Raw genomic sequence first — 8,126 nt, forward strand, 5'->3', positions numbered from 1 at the left:
GTTCATCAGGATATTCCATAAATTGGTAGCTGTTAAGGTGATTAAAAATATGAATGTAATGAGGATAATAATTCAAAGTACTGTTATGGGATTAAATAAGATGGCATTTATAAAGCTTTGAGGACAGAGAGTGTCTAGGGTGTAAGAAGTGCAGTGTAAGTTTCTGTTAAATAAGAACGTAGGTTAAAATGGGGATGTTATTGGTATTGTATCCTAAATAGTTCTACCAGGATGTCCCCCAGGCACCTCAAATCCAACACATCTAAAATCAGGCTGTGAGGGAGCATGTCATAGGGGATGGAGCACAAACTCTTGCAGACTTCTTCAACAACACTGCTGTGAAATTAAGCTAAAAAGAGTCCCCCTGTCAAAATGTAGCTTTAAGGATTAATTGAGACTATGTAAAGGTCTTAAAGCTGTACCTGGCACAGAGTAGGTGCTCAATAAAGTTTAGTTCCCTTGAAAGTTAACAGCATTTTACTTCCATAGTCATCCAAAATGGAAATCTTTTTGACTTCCTCATTTCTCTCATCAAATGTATATTAACTATATTTTCATATTTTCTGTATTCTTGATGCTCTGGCATTGGTGGCCTTGCTGATGAGGATAGACTGGGCTAGTCAGTTCTTAGAGATTGCAAATGATTTGCCCTGAAGCATATTTTCATATGCAGACTAACCAAACCAGAGCCCATGCTCTGAAACACCTCCTCTATCTGGCTTTTATACAGTAAGTCCCCTACATATGAACCTTCAAGTTGTGAACTTTCAAAGGTGCAAATGTGAGTTTGCATGTTCAGTCACGTAAGTTAGTTCATGTGTCTGGTGTACATTGTCACGTGCGTGCATCCTCTGCAAGTGGTTGTGCTTTTGTGTACTTTACTGTACAGTACTGTATAGAGTACAGTAGTACAGTATTTTTATTTCAAGCTAGATCTGCAAGAGGACAACTTCATTGAACTCCTTGCTATGCAACACAAGGAGCTCACTAATGAAGAACTGATGGAATTGGAGGCCCAGAGAAAGGATGAAAAGAGACAAGAGGAAGAAGAAGTAACTGAAGAACCAGAGAGATTCACAGTGCAGGAAATGGCAAAGGGATTTTTTTATTTGAGGAGGCACGGTTAGTATTTAAGGCACAGGACCCAAACATAGAAGGGTACACGAAGGTTGTAGCAGCAGCCGTTCAGAATGCAATCCAGTGCTACCATGTCATCTGTGACGAGAAAAAAAGAGCTACTACCCAGACATCACTGGATTGTTTTTCAAGAGGGTAGATAGTATTGAATCCAGCAAGGAGCCAGAACCTGTGCCATCAACATCAGGCGTGAGTGAAATTGCAGCTTGCCCTCCATCTCCTATTGCTAACAGTCCTTCAGCTCTACCATCTCCCGCCACCTCTCCCTCCTCCCGTCAGTAACTCTTCTTGCCTGTTCACTCGATGCCAGCCCCTGTATGCCAGCTGTTGTACTGTACTACTGTACTTTTCAAGGTATTATACTATAAGATTAAAAGTGTTTTCTTTATTTTTTGTTTGTTTGTTTTTTATGTATTATTTGTGTGAAAAGTATTATAAACCTATTACAGTATAGTACTATATAGCCAATTGTGTTAGTTGGGTACCTAGGCTAACTTTATTGGACTTAGGAACAAATTGGACTTTTGAATGTGATCAAATGGAACTCATTTCTGAGTAGGGGACTTACTGTAATATAGAAGGCAATGTTCTTCTGCCTTAATCATCACAGGGCCAGGTACCAGACAACTAGAGAAAGCCCGTATACCCCAGAGCCTGCTGAACTTAAAGTATCCAATCCTAAGCCTGCTTACCCTGCTTTTTCTTACCTTTCCCACAGAAGCCATAATAAAGGGCCCTGCCCACGCCTTCCCCTTGCTCCTTCTGCCTCCTGATGGACTCTGGTGCTTCCCCATGTGGCTCCTCAGGGTGTCACATGCCCCCTCCTCTTGGGAACTGTGAGTAACAAACTATCTTTTCAATGGCAATTGTCTCCTGATCTGTAGGTCTCACAACACCTGCATAATAATAAAATCAGCATTTTAAAACAAAACATTCTACCAAGTTCTAGAGATTTTTATCTGTAAAATAATTCTAAAACGTCAGTCTTCATTTCTATTAGCATGACCATTGAACACATCCCTTGGCCTAGAGTATTGCAATGCACTGCTCAAGGGTCTTCCAGGGTCCAGACACACTTCTTCCAAAGTCTCAACTCTTCTTATCCATCCTTTATCCCCAAATCAAAGCAATCTTCCTAAAATGCAAATAAAACTATCTCATGCCATGTCAATAATATTCTGAGGCTGTGTATTGCCTAGACCCCAAGCATCTTGGCCTACCCCCCACTACACACACACACACACACACACACACACACACTGAAGTGTTCAGCTCCACAGCACCAATTCTATTCTACACTATGGAAGGGGAACACAAATCTGTGTTGATCAGGGGGTTATCAGTGCCACAGCCTTAGCATCCTGTAATATCCATTTCATGATGATTATAAGAAAGTAACAAGGGTGAACAATCACAACATAGCCTGGCTCAGGGAAGAAAGCCCCTCACAGTTTGGCATATCTAAGAACCAAATCTGATTCCATTCAACAATTCTAAGTTTCACATTTTTTCATACGTTAACACCTCTCAAATCAGAACGTGTCTCATAATTGACAACATATTACAATTATCATTGGCAGAGTTTTTTTTTTCTTTCCTGGTGACAAATAAGGTAATGGTATATCTAACAATCAGTGGTACCTTATATTCAATGAGGAACAGTTTGTCAATAAGAAGACAAAAACAAACAAACAAAAAACCCACAAGCTCCGTTCAAATAAATAAAGAAAACAAATGGCTGGAGAATAAAGAGATTTGTTTCTTAAGTACTCCTTAGAACATGTACTAGAGTAATGGGCATTTTGCATCTACAAAGAAAAATAGAGTACTCAATATTTCCTAAACTTTTTGACCCACGGTGAATCTCTTTTATCCTTGGATACCCATTACCAGCCCTGTATCCATTAGCATGCTGTGGAACCACGTTCCTGTGATCCATAGTACAGAAAATGCTACTCTTAAGCAGAATCATGAAGGATATTCTCCTGGCACCCAGCGACCCAATCCCTGTCTCTAGGGCTGGGTCATCACATGAAGTACTGTCCTGTATTTTTTGTCCAAATACCCCTCCTACCCGCGGCGAGTGAGTGCACCCCACAGGGACTGTCAAGGCAAACAGCCTAAGTAGTGCCTACTCCTCCCCAGCCTGAAATGTCTATGGCACTTCTGTGTTATTTTAAAAATTACTTTGAATTTTCTATCTCTCTATTGTTTGTCTCTACCAGTAGACTGTAAACTCCGTGAGGGTAGAAGCTTTGTCCAGTTTCATATATATTGAATGCATGGGTATATACTCAGTAAGTAACTAATGAACGGATCAATGAACAATATATCTGAATTTGTTCTTAATATGCAGCTAGTATTTTAGAGTATTTGTCCCTTTCCATTAATGTGATTCTCTTATAATATGTTCAGTGATTATTCTGGGGCTTTCTTACTATTCTCATACTTCTAAATACTTGTTCTTTATACTTTTATTATGGTTATACTTTTCTACTCCCTAATATTCCCTGAGGGTACATGTGCCCCAGTTTAAGCAACACAGAATAATAGAGTCACAGCAAGTGGGTTGGGATAGAAGTCCTTATTGCAGTAAACACCATGCCTTGTCTTGGGTTAGAAAACTCTTTGTCTCTTTGAGTCATGAACCTGAGGCAGAGGCTGGTTGATTATGAACAAGAGAGTCTTTCCTCTTTGTTCTGTCTCTGTACTCCTCCAGATCATTCAGTGGATCTCTGCTTGTCCATCCAGACCCTGGAAAGGTATGGTGTAATATATAGAAGACTATATTTTAAAATATTTAATTGTTCTATTTACTTTCTGGCGTCATCATTTCTTGGTATGTGACTTACCTTTAACTTCACTGAGTTTCCTTAACTGTGTAATGGAAATAACACTGTGGCCTAATCAATAATATTGTTTGAGGGTTAAATGAGATAGTATATGTGGATGTACTTGTAAATGTTACAGTTCTACACAAATGTTGACTACCATTCACTCATTCAGTCATTCACCAAATATGTAGTAAATGCTTAACATCTGCCAGGCACTGTTCTAGGCACTAGGATACATCAGTGAATAAAACAGACACCCCTGCTTGCATGGAGCTCATGTTCTAATGAGGAGAGAGCCAAGAGCAATTATAAATAAGTATGTTACACAGTATGTTAGAGGATGTTAAGATCTATGGGTGGAAAATTAAAAGAGTAAGTGGTAAAATTCAATGAAGAGTGGTAAGGGTACTGAAGTTTTAAATGGGGCAGTCAGTATGGGCCTCCTTGAGAAAGACATTTCGAGCAGATTCCTGAAGGAGTTGCTAGCCATGCAGGTATCTGGGAGAACGTTGGGAGCAATTTTGCCCCTAGGGGACATTTGGCAATGTCTGAAGACATTTCTGTTGTCACAACTTGGGAGCAGTAAGTGTTGCTACTGGGATCCAGTGAGTAAAGCCAGGGATGTTGCTAAACATCCCACAATGCACAGGACAGGCTCCCAATCCAAAATACCAATAGTGCCAAGGTTAAGAAACCCTGAATTAGAGGGATAAGCTGGTGCAAAAGCCTAAGGACAGGAAACTGTCACAACCAACAAGGAAGCCAGTGTAGAGATGCACAAGTGACCATCTAGATCACTTAGGGTGAGGTAGGCCATTGTGAAGACTTTTGAATCTTCTTGATACCTACCCCAGGCTCCCCAGGCAGGCACTGTCACTCTCTTCTCAGTGCTCCCACAGCAACCAGCTGTCATGCTCAATAGCGATTAATTTTCTGCATGTCTCACTAGGCTTTCAAGCCCTTTATGATAGCAGTCAAATCTGGTCCATCTCTGTACACCCTGTGCCTATCACAGTGCTTAATACCCAGTAGGAGTTCAATGTATGTTATTTGCATCAATGATTATGGTAATAACTTTGGATGATAATAGCAATTGATTTGATTTTTATTCAATATACAGGCTAATAAGATCCATGAAAGGACAGATTTTGTCAGTTACATTCATAGCTGTAGCCGCAATGCCTAGTCGTTACCAAGTACATAATAAGTGCTTAATAAACACTGATTGAATAAAAGAATGAGTAGGTTATATACATAATCAGCCCTTCCTTTGATTTCTGGTCAGTCAGATTTCTCCTCTTCTTAGCAACTTATCTTGAAAAAGAGGAAAGAGAAGTTGAAAAGGAATATCTGCTCTTTTTTCTAGAAGACAACCTATGACAAAATACTCTGAGCTGGTAAGCTGATGCAACCGTGCTATACTGGCAGGTCACATTATAACACATAAGTGTAGACAGCACATGCTTGCATAACCCAAGGTAATCTTTGGAAAAGGGTAAGGACATGAGTAAATAAATATTATTTGTCAACTAGCTGGTTGACTCCACAAGTAGCTCCCCTTTTCTCCTATTTCCCACACTAGAGGAATACAGAAATCTGGAGATGATACGATGGGGAAAGGATGAACAAATATGCAACCTGGGTAAATAAATGCACATGGAGCACTGAAAAGTATCCAGTGAATGCTTTTCTTGAGGTTCAAGAGATACAGTTCAATCCATACAGAGTGGAAAGGATGGTGCAAGATTCAGAGTGACATTCCTAGTACCCCAGCTTTATCGTTAGCCTTTGAGAGAACCCTACTTATAAGCTATCCCTTCCTCTGCAAAAAGTATTATACCTAAACCCTGTTCCTCACATGCTCTCCCAGACCCCTGCAGACCCTTGGTCCTTAACTCTTCTCTTCCTTCCAAATTCCAGGCATTGTGTTAGCTACAGACTTATTAATATGAGTTGTTAGTTTTTCCCTGTTTGGCTTGGTGGTGTTGATGGGTAGGGGAAAGGGAAAAATCTACAGATTCTAAGGAGAAGAGCATAGGACAATAAGACCCTTGTGGATTGACCACCAAGTAGGAGGAAAAAAAAAAAAAAACTGAAATAAAAAGAAACCCAAAGGATGGATACTTACATGATGAAAGTGAAACTCATTTCAATCAATTATTTTATATTTGATGCTTATATAAGTACTTGCCTCCTTTCCTGGTCTGAGTCAAAGTAGGGGAAAAAAAATAGGGGAAAACCTTTCCTAGTGCCTTGGCCTTAGACGGTTGAGGCTCCAGGGAGCAGGAAGATGAAGAGAGAAAGAGAGAAAATAAAAAGGTTTGATGTGACATTGTGGAAAGGGATTGTGCTTGGGGTAGCATAAAATATGTTTAGAATACTAAACATAAACATGCTTCTATTTTGACTCCGTCCTTTCGATCCACGCCAGAGACCATGCCTTTTTTGTCTTTGATTCCTCTAGAGCTCAGCAAAGGGAACTGCTCAGAGGAAATAGCCATCAAATGTGTCCTGAATGACTCAGCGAAGGAACAACTCTCAATGAATTGGCATGGAATAATAACTGAAATGTATGGACTATGCATTTGATTGGGAGTTTTTGCTTTTAATGCTTCATCATGTCTTAGCTGTGTGACATCAGCCAAGTCATTTAACTTCAATAAGCCTTAGTTTCTTTCTCTGTAGAATGCTTCCTATAAAGACAAAATGAGATAATGTAGGCTAAGACCATGACAAATTAAGTCTGTTAGTACTTGATGAAGATTTCTCACTGCTTGTGGAAAAGTAGCACCCAATGCTCCTTTCTGATCACAGACAGCTTTTTCTGGGTTGACTTCTTAATATCTTACATCTTTGAGTTAGTCTGAGTTTCCCACAGCTTGAGAAGATGGAAAGTAAATGGCTGATGGAGCTCCTGTAACTTTGTATATTGGGGTTTAATTCCCACAACGTGTTTCCCCCACTGAAAGAACACTTGTTACTTTATGAGGGCTACTGGAATTGAATGTGAAAAGGAGGTGGTGACTCAGGGTGTTTGGGGAAAAAATCTTGTTTTCCAAGGCTTCAGACTCAGCTCAAAGCAGATCGCCACATGGTTCTCTGTTTCCTTCTTCAGCTTCCTCTATTCCCAGCCCCTCACACTCATATATAGCAGTCAAAGTGACTTCAGTTTCCACTGGATTTTTTTAGAAATATTGTTCTGGCCCTTATGCATACTTACTTAGTTTTTTTTTTTAATATTCATTTATTTATTTGGTTGCACCAGGTCTTAGTTGCAGCAGGTGGGCTCCTTAGTTGCGGCACATGGGCTCCTTAGTTGCGGTATGCAAACTCTTAGTTGTGGTATGCATGTGGGATCTAGTTCCCTGACCAGGGATCGAACCCAGGCCCCCTGCATTGAGAGTGTGGAGTCTTATCCACTGCACCACCAGGGAAGTCCCATATACTTACTTGTTTCAAAAGACATTTTATCATAGCTCATAATCCTCTCAAAGCCAGAAACCCTCCAGGACAAGAACCTTACTTTGCACATATATGTATTCTACGTAGCACTTTACCCTGTAGTAAAAATCAACTAATGGAAGGAAGGAAGAAATAGAGGGAAATAATAAACGGACTTGATAGCAGAATAAATTTTTAAAAGTAAAGTTTGGAAAACTATCTATAAAATTATTTGACACTATCACAAAGCACAACATGAAGCTCAAAAGCAATGCAAGTAAAAGAAAAATTCTCATTGCCTAAGAACTGAAGTGAATCCTCTCTCCATTTCCTGCTAGTAAGGTGCTCTGGGACTGCACAGTCAGGCCTACACAATGAAGCCCGTGGGTTCAGCTGCCTTGGACCTCTCAAAAGGCATTTGCTTCATTTCCACCAACCACAAGCCTTTGCTTCTGTCTCTGTCCCAGTCCAGCTGGACAACACATGCTAGAGGACTGGCTATTCTAAAATCTCTCTCCTACTCTTGATAGGTGGTTTCCATGGAGGTCCCTCAGTCCCATCTAACTCCTTCACCTTTAAATGTGCTGAAGAGTGAGTTTGAAATTAGACCCAGAGCCATATGGGAAAGCTGAGGGGCAGCATATGGTTGCAGATTGCTCAGTGCTGATCGATAGCATCTTTAAGCTCACCTTCCATCTCTCTTTGCACAGGAAA

This window comes from Eubalaena glacialis, chromosome 9, assembly GCF_028564815.1.
Source record: "Eubalaena glacialis isolate mEubGla1 chromosome 9, mEubGla1.1.hap2.+ XY, whole genome shotgun sequence".
NCBI classification, from domain to species: Eukaryota; Metazoa; Chordata; class Mammalia; order Artiodactyla; family Balaenidae; genus Eubalaena; species Eubalaena glacialis.